Source organism: Pristis pectinata, chromosome 1 (genome assembly GCF_009764475.1).
Source record: "Pristis pectinata isolate sPriPec2 chromosome 1, sPriPec2.1.pri, whole genome shotgun sequence".
Classification (NCBI taxonomy): domain Eukaryota; kingdom Metazoa; phylum Chordata; class Chondrichthyes; order Rhinopristiformes; family Pristidae; genus Pristis; species Pristis pectinata.
Window position 1 is genome coordinate 23,031,533 of NC_067405.1, and position 27,175 is coordinate 23,058,707.

Below are 27,175 nucleotides of genomic sequence, written 5' to 3' on the forward strand. Positions count from 1 at the left end.
TAATCAACACAGTTATACCTTGCATGTTGTATTTCCTTGCACCCATTTATGCAGGATATGCTCAAAGTAAATATGTTAATATAATATGTGTACTATTTGTTCTGTTTAAAGGAATATATTTGTGCAGATGTGTTTGACATGGAGATGATTATATAGTATATGCACTTTACTTAAACAGGGACATTTATTTTGTATTGTCTATATAAAGAAATACATTTAGGTAGTGCATGCTCTATTTAAGTCAGCATGTTTATACAATATGTGCTCTGTTTAGGAGGACACATTTACTCAGCATGCGCTGTATTTTAATATGTTTGTGTCTGCTTTATGTGCTCTATTGAATACAATGGTCTGTATATTACCTGCATTAAATTTAAATGGATGATTTTATACAGAATATGCTCAGCTTAAATAAATGTATTTTTACAGTACTTGTACACAGATGAGATGAACACATGCAAAGATGTATGATTTATTTTAAAAAACTCACCTACACAGTTCCCGTCTTCTATTTAAGTGGTTTAATTTATATTATTTTTGCTTGTTAAATTGGACAGTAAATTTGATGGGCTTTTATGTTTGATCCATACACTTTCTTTTCCCATACTTTGTGGAAAAGGCAGTAAACCTGGTGATACCAGAGTACTCCAGTTCAGACCCAACAGAAATACACTGTATATTGTGCACAAGAACACAAGAGTACAAGACAATAGGAGCAGGAGAAGGCCACCAGGCCCCTCAAGCCTGCACTGCCATTCACTATGATCATGGCTGACTTATGCTGGCCTCAACTCCTATTCTGTGCGAGTCCACATACTTCCTTGATCCTTGAATTCCAGAGATTCACTGCCCTCTGAGACAGGAGAAATTTCAACACACTTAAATGAGCAACCCCTTATCTTGTAGTGATTCCCCTTGTTCATGACTCTCTCACTACTGAAAACATCTTAACATCTACCCTGTCAAGCTCCTTGGCATCGTTTATGTTCCTCTCATTCTTCTAAACTCCAAGGAATACAAACCCAAACTGTATAACCTCTCTTCAACCTCAGGAATTAGCTTGGTGTATCTCCTTTCTATCTCCTTTGGAATGCCTCCATTGCTACTATATCCTTTCACAGGTAAGGGGACATAATCTGTGCACAGTATTCCAGGTGTGGCCTCACCGACAACCAGTACAACTGTAACAAAGTCTCCTTATTCTCAAACACCCCATGCTGTTTGCCTTCTTCACTATGCATTGGACCTGCCAGCTAACTTCCTGTGATTCATGCACTCGAACATCAAGTTCCCTCTGAACTTCACTCGTTTGCAGTCTCTCTCCATTTGGATAATAATCCACCTGTTGATTGCTTTTGCTGAAGTGCATGAGCTCACACTTATCCATATTTAAACTCTATTTGCTAGTTTTTTGCCCAGTCACTCAATCTTATCTATATCTCATCATGGAATCACAATATTCTTATCACAACATGCACTTCCACCTATTTTTGTATCATTGGCAAACTTAGAAACCTACATTTTATTCCCTCCTCCAGGTCATTCATGTAAGTAGTAAACAGTTGAGGGCCGAGAACTGATCCTGGGGTACTGCTCTAGTTATTTCCCTCCAATTGAAAGGACCCATTTATTCCATCTCATCATTTTCTATGTGACAGCTAGTTTTCAACCCATGCTAACCCATTTCTTCCAATACTTTAGGCTCTTAAGTTATGCACCAGCCTCTTATGTGGCACCTTGTCAAATGCAAGCCGCTGTTCTCTGCATTAAAACTCCTGTTTTTCTTCCAATTACATCTAAGAGGACTTTTGTAATATATTATAACTACTTTAACATATTGGGTGCAAAATAAATGAAAGAGACATTGAATTAGTCATAGTACTGATGTTTTTGATAGCTCCTGTACATGCTTGAATGATCACAATCTGTCCATTTTCCCCTAAGAAAGGAACAAAAGTCGGAAAAATAGCAGGTGGAATAATCTGCACTTTATCTAACATTAGGCAATAATAATTGGCTACCAGGAATTAATTGTCTAGAATAGGAGAGAGCTACAAATGGTACTATAATAACTTCTGATAAATTGTAAGATTTTGCATGAGTTTTGCTAGCTTGGTGTAATCTAACTTCTGGAATGGTGCTGTGTGACAGAGATAATGTTTGAATTATGCTTTTTATAATATAAGACACAAAAGCAAGCCCCACGTAGGGAAAGAAAACAGACCTAACCTCCACGGGTTAATTTCAGCTATGCACTTCTGCCTTACCACTTGTCTTGTTCCAAAAACCATATTGCAAAAATGATTCTTTCAATAAAGTTAAGGGGAAAAATCCACAACTTTGCTTTTTCTAGGTTTAATATAAATCATATACATTTGTCAAACTGCTATCTTATTGCAAACTAAAATACATATGTGCATTGCCTATATGACATTCCATGACCTGTCACAAAGGTCAGGAAACTCTTACAGCTAAGTGACAAATTGCCAGAGTTTTATTTGGTCTGACATTGGATGTTTGTATTTTTCATTTGGCTGTGTCCTGGGACTGAAGATGCCTCTTTCTAAGGCATGCCAAACCTGGTTAATATGCCACTTTTTATTGCCAAGCTTAATAAGGTACACCTAATGCTTGTTCTTCACAGTAAGCATGTAGCCGCTTTTTATATGCTTCCTTTATGCTTCATCGAACCATTCCAGTAAGGCAGGTTAGGCAATATTTCATAAGGTATTCTGGATTTTGTGAACCTTTCAGGAAACAAATTGTATTCGACAAGTTTAGTGTGAATGAGCTGCCTGAGGAGCAACTGAAGGGAAGAAAAAATAAATGCAGGAGATATTGGGAAGCCTAGTTTGGTACTTATATGTTTGTGTTAATGTTTATGTGTTGTCAGCATTTAAGTGTGCATGTTCTGTATCTTGTGTTGTCATTTGCATGTTTTATGCCTAAATTCTGAGTGTTGGTACCCATAAACTTTAATTTGTTTATTATTTATTGTTCTGATAGTACACAACTTAATTGACCCTTTCCAATTTTCCTACCAATACCACAGTTACATAATCTTCTGGGACTTTTCCTGCGCACATTTAAACCATCAATCTGGTTTCAAGTATCCCAGGAGCACATCTGACCCTAATGTAAGGGGGGTCTGTTCCTTGGGGTTGGTGTAAATGCCTGCATTCATACAAGGTTGTGATTCTCAATTGTTTTCCACCACAACTTTTCCCCGGAATTTATTGTTTGCATTCTACAAACCCGCAGAAGGGTATGTGGCTCACAAGAATAATGTCAATTTAATCCTTATTCACAAAAGATTCTCTCCTCAGACCCTAGAGAAGAAGGTATTGCCAGCTATCAGTTATACTGTTGAAAATGAAGAAACACACAGATGGAAGGTTTTATAAAACTTGCAATTAAGTCATTTATTGCGGCTGGTATTTTTCCTCCCCCCTTCTTTGATAGTGTTTGGATTCCTGAAGATGACAGCAACCTATCACCTCACCCAAGTCTCTTTTCCACGTAAGGCTTCAGATATTAAGTGTTGACAGGGGATTCACAGCATGGCATTACCTGACATTTCTACACCAGGCTTGGATGAATTATTTTAAATAGAGTTGATATAAGCAAATTTTTGTCTCTGTAAATGGAAGAAAAGACAAAGGATAAATCAATTAATTTAAAAAAAAATCTCAAGTAACAAGCAAAATTACATTAAATGGGTGCTTTTGCACATTCTAGTTCTTGGTTAAACTTACCCAAACAGGCAGTAAGTACCTGCTAATTGAAGAAAGAAGATTATTTATCTCCAGAGTGTTTAATGGGCTATTTTCATAGTCCATTATTTTTTGGTTCTGGATTGAATAATTTGGTAATCTGTCTTCTGATTCTCTCTGAGGGGGAGGGGAAAGGGAGGCATCGCTCTCAGCTCTAGAGCTGTCAGTGGAAAACAATCCCTAATTTTAGCAAACACACTGTTTGCTTATATCCACATAATGTAACTTGCACGCCTAGGATATGCAGCAAATGGGAAAGCATGCATGGATTTCACAGGTAACAGGATTACGTGAGCATATAATTGATCCATGTGGGAAAAAAAAGACAGAGCTCCAAATGTGTCTATGCTTTGAAAATGAAGTTTATGCAATGGACAATCATTATATTTGAAGCAATCAATATGTCAATTCTAACAGGTCACAGTGCTAGCTATTTGTAAAGATTGTGTGCACACTTGCAATCTTTTCTCTGCCCGAACCGAGTTCACAGATGGGATCCCATGGTATTGATAAAATCACAAAACATTTGGAAAACTTGGCGAAAGGGGATGTTGGGGTTGGAGGTAAGGAGGAGTGGGGGTAACACTGATGGTGGTTAATCTCTCCAGCATATCTTTGGCCAATTTACACTTGTTGGGTAACTAATCAAACATATGTTCAGGAAGTATTAGTAACCACTGAGATCAATGGCTATTCTAACATTTTATTATTTCTGTGGGGTGAAGGTGTAGTGTTTGTGGGGGTTTGTGAAAGGCAAACAGAAATCCTGCCGTCTCAGTTACTCACCCAACGGGACAAATAATGTATGTTGAAATGCAACAAGTATTATTTCAGCCATGAACACTCCAGATTAGCGTGCAAAACTATCTGGACTTTGAGTACCAAAAGTATCAAACCACCCATTTGAAGCAAACAAGCTACAGAATGTGAATTAAAGTTAGCACTGCAATCACATACAAAACTGTCAAAGTTTAAAAGTCCCCAGAGCTCCTTTTTGCTTTCTCATCTGGCTATGCATGTCAATGAAAGGAAAGGGTCCATTGCCCTGTATTCTTAAGAGCTCTGGAAGCTTGTCCATAATGATGGAAAGAGGCTAAATTTATAGTGTATAGGTCAGTGAAAAGGAACAAGATTTGACGAATTTAATATTGCATCCTATTTCACCGTAAATAATAAAGCAAAAATTAACATTAACTACACAATATTGCCAAAGAGAGAGCCAAGCTTTTAATAAGCACCCACACACTGCTTTTTACACTGTCGTCCCTGCTACTCTTTTTACATGTCTGCATGCTGTACATAATATAAGTACTGGGCTGCAAAATAGCTTACTTCTGGGGCAAAACTATACATTAACCATCTAGTGAAGAAACTGCTTTGCAGAGCGTCCACAATATTATGACCTACTGCTGTGCTATGATGTGTAAAATCTGTTTCAATTTCTGCTGTTCTGACAATTTCACTTAATAAACCTCAAAATGGTGAAGCCTTTTACTTGTTCAAATAAACTTTAATATTCCGAAAAAAAAATAATTCCCATTCCATTCAGAAGCATAGTGTTCTGGTAACTGATATATCATGACTTTCTAAAGGACCCATGCTGTGCAGATTTTCTGTCTTGCAAGCTCGACTTTTCTACATGCACATGCAGGCCAATTTGTAGAGATCAAAAATGGTTAGAGGCGTATGAATTGCTATTCTTTTCAGAGCATTATTCTTTTTGAAATATGTTAAGATGCAATATAACTTTTTGAATCTCTACAGAATCTCTGCTTTTGCTTCTGTCACCATTTTGTGCTACTGCTAATTAACCAGTGCTTACCAATTTTGTGCTGCAGCTCCTGTCTGAAAATTAACATATTTTTGTTGACAGCTTTCTTTAAAGTATATCATTTTAATTAAAGAGTTGTACATTACTTGATGTTACTTGCTCTGTCCTTATGGTTGATTCACAGTCAACAAATTGGAACTTCTGAAACCACATGTATTTATTTTACCAGTTTTCAAAGGTGACTGGAAACACTTATAAGTTGACCTCTGATTGAACGGAGAGCATTGAAGAAAGCTTCCTTTTCTTGGTTAAACAGTCTAACCCATTTCCTGAAGCATTCAGGAGTAAATTGTACCTGTGCCACTTTACAAAATCTATTTAAATTACAGGTCCAAGAATAAAAATTGGTCTCATCACAACATCATAAATGGGTGTTAAGGTTTCTGCAATGGACAATCTCTAAACTATAGTGTTTCTAAACTATAGCATCTAAACTAACGATTTCTAAACTATAGCAGTTAATTTTTCAGGAGCATTAAATGAAAGAAATCTTCACAAGTACATGCAATGTCACTACAACTAAAGGAACCATATCCACAAATGCCTCCACCACACGTGTTATTGTATAAGTCAGACATAATATTTTACTCAGGAGCTACAGGTTCTCATAAAGAAGTGAGCAAATGCAATACAAAAACTGCTATTTAAATCACAGCTAGCAAACTGGAGGGGTGTCACCTTACCAAACTTAAAGAAAAGATCAAGGAATTGGTAGGGCAGAGTTAATATCTATTGGGAACAGAAGTAAAAGAAAATTAAAAATGCATATCATTTGGCTGTCACGTGCTGATCTCTCTTTTCCCTTTTTTTCTCTCTCTCTCTTCACAGTGACATCTGCTATCAGGCTAAGCAGGTGTTCCTGTGTAAACGAACGTGGCCTGTTTGTGTTTCACTGTACTTGCTACTGCACAGTCAAATGAGCAGTGTGATTAAGAATCCTGTAAATTTTTGAAAAGGGACGGATGGCTGCCCTACTAGAACCTAATTACAAAGCTCGAACATCCGCGGCTCGGTGCTATCACTGCAGTGGCGAACAGCAGAAATTAATAATATATAATGGCATCATTCTTGCAATTTATAAATGAAGTAGAGTGGGGGAGGATTCTGCTGATGTGCCGTTTCGTGTTAATTTTGCAAGATTGAATAGAAATTGGAATTTTAGTGAGGTGAAACCTCGCTGACATGCTCCTGCAAGTTGTGAACATGGGATTAACACTGCATCCTAAATGTAATGTCCCTATAATTTGAACCATGGTGTTTTAATCTACCAAGTTCAAAGCATCCAGGGTGTTGTGGTTATATCTGGATTGAAATCCGCAATGGGACAGCTAAATAGGTGTGTCTCCTCCTAAGGAAGCATCCTTACAATAGGCTTCTGTGATTGTCATTGCTAACAGTTATGTTAAACTAGTTCAATGAGTTGAGCTGGCTGTGAGGAATATGGTTTCTCTAAGCCTCCGTAAGACATGCCTGCCTTCCTCAGGGTACAAATAACCAGGGTAGATAGTCCAGCTCTATTGAATCAGGGGGGTAAAAGCAACACCAGAAGTTCTCCAATCATTGATAAGAATTGGGAACCTAGTCATTTCTAATTTTTATTTCCTTTCATAATTTTAAATATACTTATATCACATTAATAACTCTAAAACACAGGAAAAATTAATTATGATTATTCATTTCATAAGTACTGCAGTGGTATGTGTCCTTTGAACGAATAAATCTCTGCAATTTTACTCATTAACAAAAGCAAAGACTGTTTAAAATGCTTTGAAGATCTGAGCCATCCAGATGTTGTAAACTGTACAAACGTAGGAGATGATCTCAAACTGCTGATTATGTAACTGCCTTGCACCTCACCCAGGGCTGTCTTATTATAAATGAGGATGTTGTTCAATTACAGCTTTTTTTTAACTTCAAATTGCAGTCCTACAAAGTCACCAAACATCAAAACCCATAGCCTGTCATAGACCCTTTACATGGCAATGCGACTTGTTTTTGCTGTGACTTATTCCAGTTGTATCCTGTAACTGGGAAAGGGGGAGAGACACACTCACCTCAAACTGTCCTACGCATGTCAGTTTATTGCATAGTCTGTGTAATTCTTTCACAATAATTGGTAACATGGCTTGGCAAGAATTTGAAACAAATAATCAGGCCAGTTCTTTGAGGTAATTTTGTATACCAAATATGATTGTTGTCAGCAAAATGAATGTTCAGGCAGAAGGATTAAGAATCACAGATCAAGGGCAAATTCATAGGACTTGTGACCAGCATAAATTCTTGATAAAATAGCATACTACTAACATGTGACTTATAAATGTACACCCACTAGTTGTGAGTATCATGACCTTTGTTAATGCCACATATTAGAGGATGCTCATGCTGCAGTGTACACATATGTCATGGTAAAACTCTTTTTGTCTTTTTCTGCAACTTAGTTCATGTGAATTCATGATTAATTTCTTTTGGAAGTTAGGAGTGAGAGAAAGGCATAATCCAGTTGGAGATCGCAGCAGATGTTGAGCCTGTATCCTGTCACACCATGTCTGTGTTTCACAATACGACATCATGCTCATTGTTGCCCTTCTCCCTCCACACCCAACCCTTGACCCTTGCCCTGCCATCTTGAATTTAATTGCGCCATTAGAGTTGAAAATGAAAGATCATTCAACTGAAATGAAAGCATGAAATAAATCTTAAGAAAGGTCACATTAGGTATCAATTTGCTAAACATTCAGATAAGAGTGAGTAAACTTTGTGTCTGAATAGTAATTTCACAGTGAAAAGCAGCCTCCATTACCACCTTGGTGAAATATTCACCATCTGGGCTATTGACTTGAGAGGCACAAGTTGATGCCACCAACCATAAGTGTGAAGCATTAAGGGAACACAGTTTTTAGCTTACTTTTGAATGATGTCTATTTATAGTCTCATTTATATTGCTCACAAAAGAAGTAAGATATTACATTTATCTCACACTTTCCATAACCCTGGGATATCCCCAATTTCTTCATTACCAAAGAAATAGCTATTCCAGTGCCTAGAAATGCAACAGCCAATTTGTGCACAGCAAGAGACTACAGATAGCATTGGGTAAGTGATCAAATAATCTAGTTTTAAATAATATTGGTGAGAGCCAAAACAATTGGATAACTTCCCTGCTCGAATTTTAAGAGCTTGGTTTCTCATTTCCAAATGAGAGGGCACGTTTATTGTCCGACCTGAAAAGCTCATTATGTGTGGATTTGCATGGAATTGATAGACTAATGAGTCAATCAATTGTCCAGACTGCAAAACCAAGTTTGATTCCAAATCTGTATTGGGTAGTTGATCTCAGCTATATGACAACAGTGGGTACTTCAGCTCATCATTTCTGTGCAATTTACCAATGGGAAATATTGTGCAGGATCCAGTTCTCTTGATAGTTTTTGACTAATCCCTGTTGAAATTGTGCCCCTGTGGACACAGTGAGGGTGGAGATGGTAGGGTGGATTGGGGTGAAAGCGATGGGAGCTTAATGCCTGGATTAACCATGATAACCATATTCCTTCAGTAGAAGCAGGGAGTGCTGAGCAAAGATTAGAACATCTGTTAATTTGCCCCTCCACAAAAGAGAGATGCTAACGATACAATAGGAAAGAATTGTGAAAATCATGATGGTCCATATGTCATCATTAAGGCTGTGTATTTTTTCAATTATACAAACCGTATAATTGAATTTTCAAGGGGCAAGGTCAGTATTTTAACTTGGTACAGCAGCATCGTTTGTATTGTTTATGTTTGATGGAAGACGTTGTGATGCCTTTCACTGAACTTCTAATTTAGTGTAGTGTTACAAACTTTATTTAGTTTACTAAAATACTTATTAGGCATTCCAACAAAGTCGGTACACCATTGTCATTGTGTGGCAGCTCAAAAGTCACACCTTTGTCAAAAGTCACACCTTTGAGTGACATAAAAAATCCCATGATGTTGAGTCAGAAAAGAACAGAGGCTATCTCCCCAGTGTTTCCAACTGGACCATTAACTGACATCATTACAACAAATGATCACATTGCTTTCCATGGGAAATTACTGTGTGCAAATTGGCTGATGCATTTCACATATTATGACAGTGACTACACTTTAAGAGTATTTCATGGGCTTTGGGATGTCCAGAAAATGGGAAGATGCGACACAACTGTATGCCATTTATTCTTTACCATTATAATCACCAAAGCGGTCTGCTCTGGTACTGTGCCTATCCGAAACATCCCTTGAGTGTGGTGTTGCTGTCTTTTTTTAAATGTAGCTTTGTAAAGGATGTGTCTTTTTCTGATGATAACAGTGTAAAAATAACATGGATGTGACAAAACGATTTTTACAGATATTTGCAATGAAAGTTACAGTTCATATGCCTGCAGGGCTGAGCAGATAGTATTTCCTGGAGTTGTGGGGGTTGGAGACACATGTCAGAATGTCCATGATAGATTGAGTTGTTCCAGTTTAGAAAACATTGTCACCACAATAGCCAGCCATGTATGGTTTGAGTAATCTTCCTTGCAGCATTTCAACACGCTCTTGAAAATGGGCATTGCCCACTCTGCTATAGATAAGACTTCCAGTACTAAGGGCACTTACTGCTGTACAATGGTCAAAGCCTGCACCATTAAGGACACTGACATCTCCACTGTGGGTGTCATCTATGTTTCTCAGCTGATCAGTGTGAACCACTATACAGAATAGATCTTGCCTGAGGAACCCAAGTGAAATGTTGGACAGAAAAGTATTTTTAGATGAGATTTACATAGACTTTCAGAATTTGATGTTGGCCTGCATAAGTGACTGTCAACTCGAGTTGAAGCTCCTGGATATCGTTGATGTGATTTGAAAATGATCTGACTACCAGGAGATGGAGAGTGGGGATAATGGGCAGGTACTAACATTGGCAGATACCAATCTTGAGTAGAGAATCAAGGACTCAGGAGTATTGTCTCAAAATTAGAGCCAGATTTCTCAGGCATGAAGAAACATTTCAATGTGCAAAGAATGGTAGAATGGTGAGGCTTTCTCACACAAATGACAATTAATGCTCGGTCAATTTTTAATTTAAAATTGAAATGAATAAATATTGTATGAGCCAAAGATATTATGAGGTATGGGGAACATGGAGGAAGGGCCGTAGCCTCATTGAATGGAATAATAAACACACGGACAGGTCCATGGATAGGAAAGGTTTGGAAGGTTATGGGGCAAATGCTGGCAAATAGGTCTAGTTTGGATGGGCATCTTGGTTGGCAGGGACCAGTTGGGATGAAGGACCTGTTTCTGTGCTGTAGGACTTGATGACTCTAAACTCAATAGGTTAAGTGGCCTACTTCTGTTCCTATTCTTTCTACTTTCCAACATGGGTGCTGCCTGCTCCATGAGGGGACTATTTACACCAATAAAGACAAGGCCTACTTCAAGCAGAGCAGGGGTTGAATTAGTACTATCTGCTCCACCATAGCCGCTGTCTATCCATCAAGGATATTGGCTACTTGATCATAAACATCACCTGCTATAATTCTACTGTTCATACATCTTCTGAATAATGGAAAGAGCTTTTTAGTGAGAAAGGAGTACAACAATGCTAAATAAGTGTTCCACCCACCAGATACTAATATCCAGCACTCAGAGTAATGGTCAACATTGCTGATTATCATAAATGGCACCCAATACTATTTAATATTAAACCTTGGGAATCATCAAATTTGAAACAATGTCAATCCAAACAAAATAAGATTTCTTTATTATCACATGTACATCAAAACACACAGTGAAATGCACCTTTGCGTAGAATGTTCTGGGGGCAGCCCGCAAGTGTCACCATGCTTCCAGTGCCAACATAGCATACTTCCTAACCCGTACATCTTTGGAATGTGGGAGGAAATGGGAGCACCCGGAGGAAACCCACGCAGACACGGGGAGAACGTACAAATTCCTTACTGACCCCGGCCGCAATTGAACCCGGGTCACTGGCACTGTAATAGTGTTACGCTAACCACTACACTACTGTGCCTAAACGAAATTTAGTATAATCTCCAACAAATTCCAATGCTTAATAATCGATAGGCTGCAACCAAATCAGAATAACACAGAATTAAATACAAAAGTTGCTGGGAACACTCAGCATATCAGGCAACACCTGTGGAAAGAGAAGCAGAATGAGCTTTTCCAGTCAAAGACCCTGAGTGCTTCCAGCATTTTCAGTTTTTATTTCAGATCTCCAGCATCTGCAGTTATTTAAATTTCATTTAGAATAGCATGGAGATAATCTTAGTAAATGCTTACCGATGCACATTTTGTAAAATGTAACTTTATTGCCTTGCAAACCTTTTTAAGGATTCAATGAATCTGTGGAGATTCAGGATGATGTCAAAAAAAATGCAGATTTCCTTTTATTCAGCATGCAAAATGTAAAATCACTTGGGTGGATTTTGTACATATGCTTTGCATGAGACAGAGAAAAGGAAGGGTGACACTTTGTTGGACTTCATTGCACAAGGTATGGTCTTATAATTCAAAAGAGAGGCAGATGAAAAGATGCATCTCCCAAATAAGACGCCTTCTGCTCCAGGTCTTCGGTGGTCTTTGTTACATCATGTACACAGAATTCCAGATGTGAATCGTTTTGAGGTGCACCAGATCCTTCCCTTTTAAGCTGAAAAGTTAAGAGTTCAGAGTGACTGAGTTTCCTTACAACATCGAAATCAGGCTACACTTAAAGAGGTATTGAGAGAGAGAGAGCAGTTAGTGCAGGATCATAAAGTGTTGCCTCATGGTCAACAATAATTTTTTCTTCTCTTGCGCTTTTCTTGGTCTGCATGTGTGGCTTACAACTTGCACCGGTGATATGGGTCACATCCTTACATAGTTTTGGCAGTTCTCAGAGTTGGAACTTCTTGGGAGCTGAACCAAGAGTTCTGTCAAGGAAGACACAAGAGACTTCAGGTGCTGGAACCTGGAGCAACAAACAATGTGCTGGAGGAACTCAGCAGGTCAAGCAGCATCTGTGGGAGGAAAGAAATTGTCGACCTTTCAAGTCAAAACCCTGCATCAGTCCTGTTGTATGGTTTCAACCCGAAAGATTGACAATTTCTTTCCTCCCACAGATGCTGCATGACCCACTGAGTTCCTCCAGCATGTTGTTTGTTGTTCTGTCAAGGAATATCAATAGGCCAGAGCTTTCTCCTTCTGCTATGTGAGGGTTGTGCTACAACAAGGAAAGTGAGGTAGTTGGAGTGTCATTGTGAGTCACTACTTTTGTGATAAACAGCATGAACAGGAGTTCCTACTTTGCAATAATGTTTGGTATCTGTAGTCCTGAGAGCCATGAACAGCATGCATGGTGGTGACACAATCTGGCCCCATTCATTGAAGGTGGATTCTGCTGGGATTAAGAGGGCATGTAGGGCAAACCAGATCAGCTTTGCCTAGGCAAACAAATGGCACATCATTTTCTTTCTCCCCTCCTCTCTGTCTTTCTCTCTCTCTCTCTCTCTCTCTCTCTCTCTCTTTCCCTCTCGTTGAGAGGACCCTGGTAAAGAAAATGCAAATCAATAGTGTTTTTATGAAAGAAAATTATCATTGTTAGAACAAATAACTCAACTTTAAAATAAGACTTGTCGCTTATATTCCGATGCTGCTACCTCCGGCATCTGTTTGAGCTTCCTTGCCAAAAGGTGTGGATCTGTGCAAGATTATTGGAGTGGGGTGTTGGTGGGGAGGGGGGGGGGGCAATCAAAACAACACAATAATAAAGGGCGAGAGAAAAAACATAATTGTTGCATTGAGACAGGGGTAGCTTTAGTGGTCTTGGATCCCTTTCATCATTGGGGAAAATTATACACTCCCTCACGGATACATGATAATTATACATTTCTGTACACAGGAACTTGACAATGCTCCAGAAAAGTGACAGAAAGATGCCCAGGCACCAAGCAGAACAGATTTTTTTAAAAAAACTTGTAACAGTCAGGAGGTGAAAGGGGAGGATCAACTGGCTATTGTGCTGGTCTTTGAATTCGCTTTATTCCTTGTTTACCTCACTGGGCGCAGTGATATGATTTGCGCAATGCGAGGTCGCAACATGTTACTTGAGACGACAATTTGCTGATTCAAGCGGGCGATTGTGTCTGGTGCCAGTCAGTCGCAATTAGGAAAGGCATCGGGGAGGCCTGGAGTAGCTGCAATGTCTTGGGCCCAGATGCATAGAAATCAGCTCACCTGAAACTAATTGTCACAACAGAGTCCTTATGCAAATGAGCCCCAGGGTTAGCGTGGGAAAAGAAAAACTGTCGCAAAGATAGGTGACCTGCTGGGCAGGGGGTCCGTTCAGGGAAATTCTTTGTTTGAGAGTAAAAATTGTTATCCTTTGTTTAAATCCGGGAGCAAAAAGGAAGGAAAAGTATCACACAAAAATCCAATGTGGCTAGTCATTTGCATTGCTCAGAACTTATGTATCAGATCCAAAGCAAAAATGCAGTGAACTTTACTTTTTACTTTTTCTCTTTCTTGCTGCGAAAAACAATGAAAACGAACTATTATCTTTCAAGATATTCCACCAGCTCTTTGTTCTTACTAAGAGATCCCCACCATCCACCCCCATTGCCAACCCAACCCCCACCTCTCACCCTGGCCCAAAAAAAGTATTTACTTCCAAAAGCAAAATAGCTTTTCCAAGCTGCCTTTCAAAAGCTTTAGACTGTAGTTGTTTTTTATAATGCACCTCAGACTTCAAAAAAAAGTATTTTTAGCACAATGTCACATTGTTAAATAAAGAATGTAGTGGGGTAATTTATCCATTTCTTCAGAAAGTTGAGAACAGCCAAACATGGTATTGTTTGTAAGATTGTCCTCTTTGGAAATGATAATATATTGGTGAACATACTCAGGGAGTTTGGATGAAACGAAGATTTTACATTAAAAATGCTCTGATTTTATACACTGTGTCAGCTATCTCTTCCTAGTGTCGATTTACAAGCTGTTTTTTCCCTCTCCCAGAGTCTGGGCAGCGAGCAGGTGTTTCAGTAGGTTTAGCTTTCCACAGCTTATGTGTTTGTAGACTATAATCAGCAAATTCAACAGCAGATTTTGTGAGTGTGCACTGCACATGTGCATCCGTAAATGTGTTTGGAAGTCTTTCTGATGTAGTATGTTTTCTAGTATGTATGTTTGTCAGCATGTGTTTCTACGTGTATGGATGTCTAGTTCTGTATATGCTTGCAGAATTCCAAGTGCATTTGATCTCTATGCATTTGTGTGTGCTTACAAATGTTTGTTTCTGTGTGTATGCATGTGTTTGACCACATATGTTTCTATGTATGTGTATGTACATATGTGTATGTATGTTTATATATCTGGATGAATGTGTGTTTGAGTTCATCGTGTGTGTGTGTGTGTGTGTGTGTGTGTGTGTGTGTGTTTGCTTATGCATATGTGTTTCTATGTTTTATGGAGGTAGATTTGTGTATGTGCTTGTGTGTGTATCTGTCTGAGTCCATGTGTGAATCTGCGTGTGTGGGACTGTATGTGTTTTTTTGTCTTTGTTTTGGTAGCCAGCAGGTTTTAGAATATATCTAACAGCTGCTAGATGATAAATTCACACCTCAAAAGTTTTTTTGTCCCTAGTGTCAGGTGGGGAAGGGGGGACAGTTGTGGGTTGGAATCTTTCATCAAAGAGAAAGGGTAAAATAAAAGTGTGCATTGAAACCTACTGCTGTCTGTATTACAGATTTGAATGCATTGCCATCTGTGGGTTGATCAAACATAATAATACCTCCTTGCATAAATTTTAATAATGTTTTCTCTGACTTTCATATAAGGGGTATGTTGGGAAATACTGTATGAAAGTAATTTCATTTGAAAAACTGTGAAATGAGTACACAGGGACTTGTGTCCTATATATGCAATAAATTAGAGTGAAGCAGAGCTATGATATCAAATCGCCCTTGTCAGATTGCAGTTCACAAGTGGCAGTCTGGCACCATTTGTAAACTGGATGGTGTTACCAGTGTCATCATTCCGCTTCTGTATCCCAAACAGGCCCTAATTTTTATCCTCTTTTCCTCACTCTCTTTCCCTCTTCCTGCCCCTTTATCTTAAATAATTTCAGTAAAATAAGTGGCTCTTCTGCAGCAGCTAGGAAGCGTTCTGCCGCCAACTCATCAAACTTTAATCGTAACTGCATCTTAGTTTTTGAATAAAGAACACTTAAAAAATTTAGATGCAAATTATTTTGCATTATTCATGCCCTTGGTGTCCTTGTAGATTTAAACACTTCTGAGGCCACCTTGATTCCAGTAATTACCTAGGCACTTGCTGCTCTGTCATGAATAAGGTATTTCATACAAGCAAAGTACGTGCCCGATGAGCTTTTAAAGTCGCTTTACACTAAACCTGTGTATTGCTTGGCGTGCATGAGTGAGTACAACACACATCGTGATCTGTCTCAGGTGGTGTGAGGCTGGCTGTGCATCCAGGAGTGATGTGATGGGAGCTGAGTGTCTTCTTGAACATGGTCTCTCTTTTGCTGCAAAAACTTCAGAGGAATAGTTAACATTTGCAGTCAATCGCTACTACAGAGTGGTATAATTAATATTTAAACATTTTAATAATATGAGGTTTGTCTATATTGTTTAGCATATAACCAAATCTTTTTTATATATGTGCTTAAGACATGAGTTTACCTTTTCCCTTCTGGAGCCCAATCGTGTCCTTTATCTTCATAGAAAATGGATTTCTCACTCTGTGTACAATTTATAGTTTCCTGTTGCTAGTGGAAGGCAAGCTTCCAAATCTTAGAATTTTCAGTAATTACCTAATCCACACCTCAGTCTAATAAAAAAGGTTTAAAAAATAAATAAGCAACTTGACAGGAAATGAGTTGAATGGAACAGATTGGAATTATTTATTTGCATGTTAAAAAGCAACCCTTTTTGGTGAAGTAAGAAGTAGAATTGTGTTTCAGTCACAACACAGAAACAACATTTTAATACCTGTCCTTCTAATTATACACACAGTGTACTGTGCTGTACACTTTCTGCAGTTCTAATTTTCTTCTATAGATTCTCCCATTTATTTTTTCAAAGTAATGTCACAGTTTTATTATTCTTTCCCTCCTACTGTCACTTTTACAAATTTATTTTACACAAACTGTTAATAGCTGTATACAGTTTAATTATTATTTTCTTACCACCCAGTCAGATCTAAGAGTTCACAGCTCTCTCTAAGCAAAAGAGATCTCCATAAAATGACAGAAACAGTCCTCCGCAAATGGAGTTTTGCAGTGACGCGAAACGACTCAAGGGTACACATTTGCACAAATGTGCCTGTAGAAGCTGGATGTCAAAACACCTGTTGATTGTAGTTTGTACTAGCCGCAGTATAACTTCAGTCTCTGTTGAACATCTCATTGGGACTGAACCCTGTTGCCATCAACTGAGTTTTGTTCTCACTTTTTTTTCTCTCCTCTGACTGGAAGACTGAAAGTGCTGATTACAGGATGCCGCTGTATGTGCACATTTTCTGTCAAATAAATTAGAAAGTACAATTTGAGGAAGCGGAAGAACCAGATAGTGTTTATTCATTAGCAGTAAGCAGTGAAGAAACCAAACAATGAAGAAAGCAAACCAAGAAGAACTCAAGCCTGGTTGCATTCTTACATATATCCTCTGGTATCACAAGCCTTCATTTCATTGCAATCTTCACCAGTACCACCAAGACACAACTTGGATTGAAAAGTCCAAAGGAATTCATTTTATGCAGAACATTATTTAGTGTTAACTATTTGCTGCTGAGAACTGCATTTAAATCCAGAGTTGGTCAAAAGACTTTCAATCATTGTGGAGCTGTTCCGGGGTGGACTCATGATTGAGAGGACTTAAAACAAGTTATAGTTGGTCTGTGGTGTAGCAGCGATTGAAGGGACCTGAAACAAGTTACCGTGTCTCATTTTACTTGCTTTAAAATTGGTCTGTAGTGAAATGGTACTTGAGAGGTTAAATCTGACTCTTTCATCGTACAAGCTCGAAATAACTAGGACTTGCTAATGCACAATATTTATAGCTTCCACCTGAGAGTTGTATTGGAGTTTGTTTAATACAGCTGCTTGCTCTGGAAATATCCGGAATATTGAGATTTGTAACTGAAGACAATGAGGTAAATGGGAATGGATTGAAGCTGTTCTGTTGGGTGCAAATATCCTTTTGCCTCTCTTGCATTTTTGCTGCTCAAAGTGGCATAATTCTTTCATCATAGTTTAAGCCAGACTTTAGCACCTGCCCTGCTGGTGATGTAGCTTCATCCAGCATACCATTCACTAACACATCTATGTTGTTAGACTTAACATATAAATTAACAATAAACATTAAATACACACCCTACTTACGTCATGAAATGAGTGAGACATAATCCAGTGAAGTGGGACTTTGTAAGAGATAGCAGTAGACTATAAAAAGGTTTGCATTAGCTGTCAACTTGTTGCTCTGAAACATTGCAAAATGATTCACATTCAATGAATTACTTTGTTGTGATGCTGGCAAATGTGGCAGCCATTTTACACACATTAGTGTCCTATAAACAGTGATAAAGTGGTGCTGTTTGAAGGAAGAGTATTGGTCAGAACACTGGGAGAACTGTGAAGTTCTATTCTGATATTACCACGTATGTTCCCCTGAGGAGGTGAATGAGCCATCTATGATTGGTGGAGAATGGTAGAATGATGTGGCTTCATTTGAAAGATAGGGGACATGAAGACGATCTAACTTTTCTTTGTGGGACCTGGAGGAACATCCCTGCATCTATGTGAAAACCAAAAATTTTAAACCTATGTTTTTGGGCCAACCTATTCCTCGCTGGGTTGATGCACCAGGATACTCATTACTATTACCTGCAATTGGGCCTCAACGGAGTTGGAGATCAGACATGCACATCATACAGTATACCACTAACTTTATGAAAAGTTTTTCTGTCTCTCATTAAGTTAAGCAAACTAAAATTATGTATGGTCAACTTCAGTGGCTCTATGTAATGTAATTAATCTGGGCCATTTAAATTGAATGCTTGCCTGCCCAGTTCTAATGTGCAAATTGAATTAAAATTGCCACCTATCCATCTGCCAAGGTATAAAGTAAAGCAATTGACCAGCTCACCCTAAATTAATAATTTCTTATGCAGATACTGTTCAGCTGAGGGTCCAGGCGACAATGTTTTTAAGAACTTGGCACCATATGTTTAAGTCCCAGAATCAACTCTGTGATATTTCCAAAATGATTAGTCAGTCTTTCAAGAAAATAAATTCTGGGATATGAAAAGTCATCTGCACGTTCAACATATTCCTTACATCAGCCCATGTTTAGTTCATGCTGTTGCAGACTGGCAAAGGTTTGAAGGCACAGGAAAATGGCCAATGAGCAAAGGGGAAAGGGAGAAGTCTACTGGATCCACAGAGGTAATCAAGCAAAAGCTCCAGTAAATCACTCTAACAATGCAATCTATGATATTGCATCTTGACCACTTATATTTCCCCCAATGATACTAAATTTTCAGACTAAATCTTATTTTTTTTACTTTATGTTCGTTTTTATAAGAAAAATGGTAGATCAGAAAACGTCCCACAGGTATCTGTGACAAAGTTGGTAGCACTCTCACTTCTGATGTAGATTCAAGTCACACTCCAGAGACTAGAGCCCAAACTTTTTGCTAGTACTCCACTGTAGTAATAAGAAAGACCTGAACTGTTGGAGATGCTGACCTTTGGATTAGGTGTTAATCTGAGGCCCTGCCTTCTCTCTCAAGAGACATAAAAGACAAATACCAGTACTTTGAAGAAGAAGGGGTGCATTATTCCCAATACACTGGCCAATATGAAATCCCAACTCAACATTACCGAAATATATGATCTGATCAGTATCCCATTGCAGTTTTTGGGAGTTTGCTGTGTACGTTTCACCATTGCATTTCTTGTAACAGCAACTACACCTCAAAAGTACTTCAGTAGCTGCAAAAGTGTTGTGTAAATGCAAGTCTTTTATTTTACTGAGGTAGAGTTGATGCTCCTATAAACAGAAAGAAGATTTCCAACATTTAAACAAAAAACTCCTGTCTTATTTTGCTGCATAGGGTATTAAATAGCAGCCATTGTTATTTTTGGAACATGTATTTAAATACAGCTATTGTTAAAAATTATGAATGAGAGATAAAGTCAGCTCCAGAGCAGCTGCAGATGTCAGTGGCTACTGAGCTTCAGTTTCAACCATCCTGAAATAAATGTTTTCTCACATTTCCCAGGCTCAGAGATGACACTTCTGAAAATATGGCATTGGCTGTTTACTGATTATGGAATTTTGAATCGAAGCTTAAAAATCATCTTTGAGCCTTCGAGGACAGTATGCACCACACTCACTGGATAAATATAAAATCTGAATAAACTCAATAAGGAATTCAGAAGAAAGAACTTTATTCAGGGAATGGTGAGAATGTGAAATTTGTTGCCAGATGGGAGTAGTTGAGACAAATAGCATAGAGGCATTTAAGTGAAAACTGGGGAAGCAGAGGAGGGGAGAGAAATACAGGGATCAGTAATGAGACTGTGTGGGCACAAGCTGTGGGATAGACCAATTGGCCTGAATTTATGTCACTACACTGGAAAGTCTGTCCTGTTCTCCATAATATGATATGCCATTTGTTTTTTGGACATAAAAACAATTGAAAAAGGCAACTCAAAAATGAAAGCCAAATTTAACTTGTCTATTCTTCATGGTGATAGAAATCAAACCTGAATTATATGCAACGTTTACTTGCCAAATGGATGTTTAGGTGGAGATCATTCCAATCCATTCTAACAGCCTTTCTCTCCAACTCCAATAAGTTTGCAGCTTTTAAATAAAACTAAGAAAATGAAAATCGACAACAGATGGGGTAAAATTGGGCCTTGACCGCTTGCAAATGTCTAATATAGTGGCAGCCTTAATTCAAAAGTGCAGTAAAATTATGCCCATACGTTACAGTACATGTGTGGTTAGTACAAGCAACCAAGCATGAATCTTTGAACATTTTTTAAGGCGCCAATAATTTCACTCTGGGCTGCTTGCTCCAGCATCCAGGAGATATATCTTCAATTCTTGGAGATGTCCGTACAATCATGGATGATTGGAAACACTATCAACACAATAATTTGGGATTTTAATCAATGCATAGAATGTCACATCACTAATTTGACCTACAGTGATACATGGAAGCACATGCTTATAAAATCCATGACTTTGCAGAAAGAAGTTAGGAGTGAATTTTAAAGGGGAGACATTGAGCAATTCTCTCCCGTATAAATGAATAATAATTGTAAGTTTTCTCTTTAGTTCGCAGATCAATTGGATTGTAGTCTAAATGTTTTGATGGGTCTTCACTCTTCGAAGCAAATCTATGATACGGATGTAAAGTGGGATTTTATTTTACCGAAGGAAACAAAAGAAAAGTTTTTTTTGTTTTTCACCCCCCCTGCCCCCCCCCCCCCACCTTCTCAGAGTAGACAGCATCAAGACAGGGGTCCCTAATCCATCATGCCCTGCAGGCAGTGCACAGCTACCGGAGATGCCAGCCGGAGATCAGTAGTTGCACAGACTCAGCAGTGAAATCCAAGACGATTTATAACAGCTAGGTAACGGCTTTGGCTCTGGCAGAACATTAAGTGAAACGTCATGCTGGTGCAGGGGCGGAGGGTGGTCAAAGAGAGACAGAAAGAGAGTTGGGGGGGGAGAGAGAGAGAGAGAGAAATGCAGGATATGCCTGACCAGAATGCAGTAAACCCAAGGTCTTCTGCAAGTCTCACATACTGCCCTTGCTCTCTGCATCCCGGACACAGTCTCACATTCCTGTCTTTCTAGACCCACTAGGAGGTAGATAAGGTAGTCGCGGTCAGTCCACCTCCCCTGTCCATAGAAGGACAATGCCAGGAATGTCTGCAATGTGTTCTATTTTTGTCGCACCTATGTGTGGCCACCCATCTGGTCTTAATCAATCAGTCTCATCCCAAAGCTTTGTTAAACTACCAGCTGAAATAATATACTGCTTCATCAGGATACAGCCTGAAGGATGGCGGCTGTGCAAATCCCCAGCCAGCGCATGTTAATTGTGGTTACATATCTGTGAACCTAGAAGCTAACAGGGAATTAGGGAGAAGGAAGGATTTATGTGATAGTGGTGGTAGTGGCTCTTCTACTTTTAAAACAAAATTTGTCCACACAGTTTCTTAAGGCAAAAGAACTCTATTAGAGAGGATGTCTGCATGACAATCACCACCTCAACTTCCTTTCTTATGTCTATGTGAGTATTCCTTTCACGGTGGGACTTTTTGCTGCTGCCTAGGTAACTGCCTGGGAAGGTTGGAATATCTGGTGACGGAGTTGTGATTGAGGGTCCTGACACAATCTTTGTTGTATTGAGGTGTTTGATGCGCATTCACATACACGGTTAAAGCCAGTTAGTTCTCTTCAGCGTACTCCCACCCTCCCTTTTGCCTGCACCCCTACCCCTACCACCACTACCCCATCACCCCACCCTTTTAGTAACACCTCTTGTAAAGGAAACAACACAAGCCAGCTTTTGGCCAGAATAAAATACTGGTGACTGATGAAAATTTGACTGAAATTCTATTCACAGAGCATTTTGTGAATGTTAGTATATGTGTGCTGGACAATGTAAGTGCAAGGTATTGTGAGTGCATAAGTGTAATGTTACTTGCCTATGTTTGTGTATGCATTGGCGTGAACATGCAAGATTCTGGAGCATGTATGCAAGAAATGCATGGAGTTATGTATGTTGTGTACAAAAGAGAGAGAATATATGTGTGAGAGAGCAAAATAAGGTGTGAGAAAGTGCTTGAAAGCATATGAATTTGATGAATTACACTTGTTTTCATTGTGAATTTTGTTCTCTGCAATTGTCTACAGTTCTGGCCAGAGTTAGGGAGACATTGTAGGGATATAGTGCTTGAAGTTTTGGGAAGGACAGGGGAGGGCTCATTCAAGTATAACAAAATTGCATGAAAGATTTGTTTTAAAATGTCCCTAACACCCCCACCCATCCAATTATCACCTCCATGGAAGGCGCTAACTCATGCTGCTTCAAGTTTCTGCAGCTGTTAGGTGTCCCTTAGGACCTTGGCCAATTCACCCCTCCACATGTGTGAGTCTAAGCAAGGAATGACTTCAAGCTATTCAGCCATTTGGGAGGACGGGGGTGGGGTGGCAGTGTTGGTGGTGCCAATGGGCCAGTTCACAACTAGCCTTGTTTTTGCCCTCAGTGGGTGGCCAGATATGCACTCCAAAGGTGGTCACTGGTCAACCAAGAGGCAGCTACCCTTTATTGCACCTCTAGCCCATCCAGACTTGTCGAAACCACCTGTTGTATTCTAAATGGCCACCAATGACTCATGCAGATTAGGCATTGAGACTCAACACCTGGATTGTGCATGGCCTGAACATTATTTTGAACTTTAACTTTAATAATAAAGGAAGCACTTGTTCTCACATTTTGTTCTTTAATCCCATGCATATTACATAGGTATGCTTCTCTGTTTTCTTTAAGAAACTTCTTGCTATCCCTGGATTCTAAAGATAGTCATGCGTTTTTGCTTCATTTGACATCATGAATGTGGACTGCTGCCCACAAACCACTGTCTCTGTCCATGATGTCACCTGAGGATGAACTCTAGACAGAATGTCTGCAGTTGGGCAGTCTTAAACCAACAGATTGTAAATAGGGCTGTAAAGGACCCAGAGGCACCCCTAATTGCACAGGTATCTTCCTTATAACATTTAAGATTAAAGAGTAATCCAAATATAATTCTCCTTTATTTATTTGTGGAAGCCTTTCCTTTTAAGAGTTTTTGCTAAGAAATAGGCAGCACTTTACTGTTTAACGTAAATGCTAGTGGCAAGTTAGTCTGTTATTATTATGTGTGGGGATTAAAAGCCAACTTGCTTGGAGCATCACAAGCTCATCAGTAACTTCTGGCAAAGTTATTGCAGCAAAGCCTGATTAACTAGAATACCATACATGTCATTTCATTACTCCCTCCTTTTAATATTTGTACATAATTTGTTGGATCATTCATACCTGAGTAAATGATTGTACTTTTCTGACTCTGCTTGTTTGCTCCATTCCTCCACTAAAATCTTTTCATATTCCAGAATGTGTAAATTTGAGCATGCAAGGTATTAAACTTGGGAAGTACAATCAGGGACTCACCAGCAAGCTGCAACTGGCAGAGAGAGAGACATGAGGTTCAGATCCTGTTGACAAACCACAAGAACTGGTTAGTCAATGTCCTCTGTGCTCTTGAGGCTTCTTATTCTTTTGAAACATGTGACAGAATATATCTGCTGCTTTTATTACTATATAAGCTTTACTTAAAAAAAATAGTTGCATGATGCAAAAAATTCACAGGTAGCCAAGTAGTGTAGTGGACATCTCAATTATCAGATTCAAACAAGCCAGTGGCGATCATTTGCTGTGTTATATGATTCAAACCGCAGTGCCAACATTGGACCACTCAGAAAGACTGCAGTAATAATGTATTGTGCACCTTAGCAAAGCAAATTACTTTGCAAAGGCCCCAGAGACAGTGGATCCTACTAATTCCATATTCCATTCTGTCAAAACAACATAGGTGAGTATCAGCAGACAGCAGTAAGTGTTACTGGAATAGTAATGAAAAGTGAGAGCACTGGCTGATTTCTTTCACATCAAACTCCACCCATACCAGTCCCAGAGTTTCTAACATATTAAAATGGCCCCAGTATAGCAGCATTAAGACTACTACCTGAAATCTACTGCTACAGCATTGATTAGGAATTAAATTTGTGATTTTTCTACTTTGCGTAACTTGGCGAGAGAATAAGCCATTGCCTTTACCAACTGAGCCACCTCAGATTGAATGAGACAGCAGAGAACATTGCCCATGCACCATCAATAGACTCTGGTTTCTATCAAGAGTATGTTTCCTCTCTAAAATATTGTTGCAGAAAAATTTGCTACCATTTTGTTCACTGTGACAGAGTAACAAAATCTTGCAAACACAATCCATATGTGACAATATGATTTTATTGCAAAACAATAAGAATTGCAAATGGCAGTTCCAGCCTCACAATGTAATTTTTTTTCTGAGGGAAAGTTTGTACTGCATATAATTTGAGATCTCTTCCCTGTGAAGAAGTACTCAAGTTACATGACAAGTAGTGATTTTTATTCCCTCTCTTGAGTTAGTTGTGTTCAAATAAAAAAAGATTTCATGGTTCAAATTGAAGCCAGGTATTGTGTAGTGCAGTTCTGCATTGGGTTTCTGTAAACGAGGGGCACTTGGGCTACCAGTACCAGGTCTTACAAGACGTGGTGGGCTAGGGAGGATGCAATAGCCCCCAGCTCCTCAGTGATGCTGACTGACTAGAACGGTTTATTTCTTTACTTTAGGCTTCAAGTAACACTGCATGCACTATAAGCGGAGACATTTCTCATCAAAGAAGCAAATGCTTTCATTCTGCATGTGGAGAAGTCATGAAGCAGTGTTACCATCCTGGATGGTGCACTTAAGTTTATTTTTTCCCAGTTAAGTCAACATTCTTCGACCAATTTAATAATTGTAGGTTAAGTTAAAGGAGGCAGTAGAAAACAGAATACTATAGTGAGCCTGTTGATGCTATTGCTGTATCGTGGTATATGTGCAAGGTTAAGGGTGAATGGGGACAGACAGAAGACAGGCAAGAACAAGCTATCACGCATTCAATATACTGTTGCTGAGTAACAGCTGAGTGTGCCAGTCCGCACAGAAACAAAGCACAGTTGCCCTGACACTCCAGTGGTGCGGTGTTACTGCCTGGTATGGGTCTGAACTGTACAGGACATGGAGGTTTGATCCCTGCTCACAGCTGATTGACAGCAGTTGTGACACTGCAGTTATTTTCACTTGTCCTGAGGTTATAGAAGGGAAAAGGCTGACAGAATTCTTATTCCTGTTTGCTATCTAGCAACTTCTGCCATGGGCATGTCTTCCTATATAGGTTGAGGACAAGATAGATCTAGACAGGGATGCTTCCTGTGGTCAAATATCTCTGCAACTCTTTCAGCCCAGGGCCACAGATGAAGTTTGCTACTTGAATGAAGTGGCACCGAGATAGCTAATACTCATAGAGCACAGTGTTAGCATAAATCAGTGCCTTCAAAGAATAGCACTGAAGAAGAAAACAGTTCATTTGGAAATTATTGATGATAGAACCAGAGTCTTGTCAATTTTACCCGTATTAGCCTTAATTAAGGAATACTGCTTCTTGAACATAAATTGCAGAGTGGAAGTAGTGTTTTAAGAGATTAATGATTTCAGTGTATACCACCAGACATCTTATTTTAAACCTGTATCGAATCCAACAAGCATTTTCAATCTCCTACTGTGAGCAGGTACCAATCCAGAAAAGTAGAACAGGCCTGAAAAGAACAGGCCAGTAAACCAGCAACAAAATGAAACATAAACTAAGCCATAATCAATTTGGGGAACAGCTAGAATACTTCCAGTTATGGCTCTCATTTCCTCCGTCAACTACCTTGTTATCCAAGAAAATAAATGAGAAAGGGTTACTAATCTACCAACAGTTGAGTTCCAAACAATATGGTCACATACTACAAAATTTTCTTCAAACAACCACAGAATACAGTACAATGTGCGAAAAGTGAGTTCAGTGAGTAAGTCAGCGCACGTTGTAAAAAACAGATAGCAGGGAGCGATTACAGGGCTGTAATCTAATTTCAGGCCTTCGGATGACGTCCAGAACTACTCGGGGGATTATGATGTCATCTGGACCCTCCATAACATTACAATCTGTTAATTGCGCTGTCCACTGAAATGTCAAAGGGGACACCTTCATGATCTCAATAGGTACCTTAGCTTCTGTTAATAGGGTCATATTTTTTCTGACAGAATCTCTTTCAGAAACTAGTTGATTCCCACTACAAATCAGTCCTTGAGAATTTCTGTTGGAAGAAATGGCCTAATCAGTGGCACAGCTTTCATTAAAGTGCCCTGCTTGTTAGGCTACAGCTGTACATTGAAAACATTGTCAGGGGCCAGTAAGATTTGAGTTCTTTGGATCAGAAATGTAGAAAAATATGCATTCCTGTTTTAGAGTCAAAAACACAATCAAAAAGGCCTGGGATTCTAATTGCAATTCTGTAACCTCTTTATTGTAATCGCAAGACCAAGCATCAGAACACTGAAGGGTGAAAGAAGGTGCTTAGATGAATTTTAGTTTGGAAATAGTTGTTGAACCGCTGGTGTGAGATAAGTTACATTCAAAGAAAGCTTTTTTTAAATCATTCACAGGATATGGGTCACACTGGCAAGGCCATCATTTATTTTCCATGCCTAATTGTTGTTGAGAGTTGGTGTGAGCCGCCACAGACTGTGAGATGAAGGTACTCTTGAAGTACTGTAATGTAGATCGTTCTGGAGTTTTGACTGAGTGTTGAAGGTTCAGCAATATATTTCCAATCCAGGGTGGTGTGA

At 39.0% G+C, this 27,175-nt stretch overlaps 1 protein-coding gene across 3 annotated transcripts in view; it reads left to right on the forward strand.

Moving 5' to 3' along the window:
• LOC127567635 (zinc finger E-box-binding homeobox 2-like) overlaps positions 1-27,175 on the forward strand; it is a 120,247-nt gene that overhangs the window by 19,659 nt on the left and 73,413 nt on the right. The gene's annotated exons all lie outside the window — the stretch shown is intronic.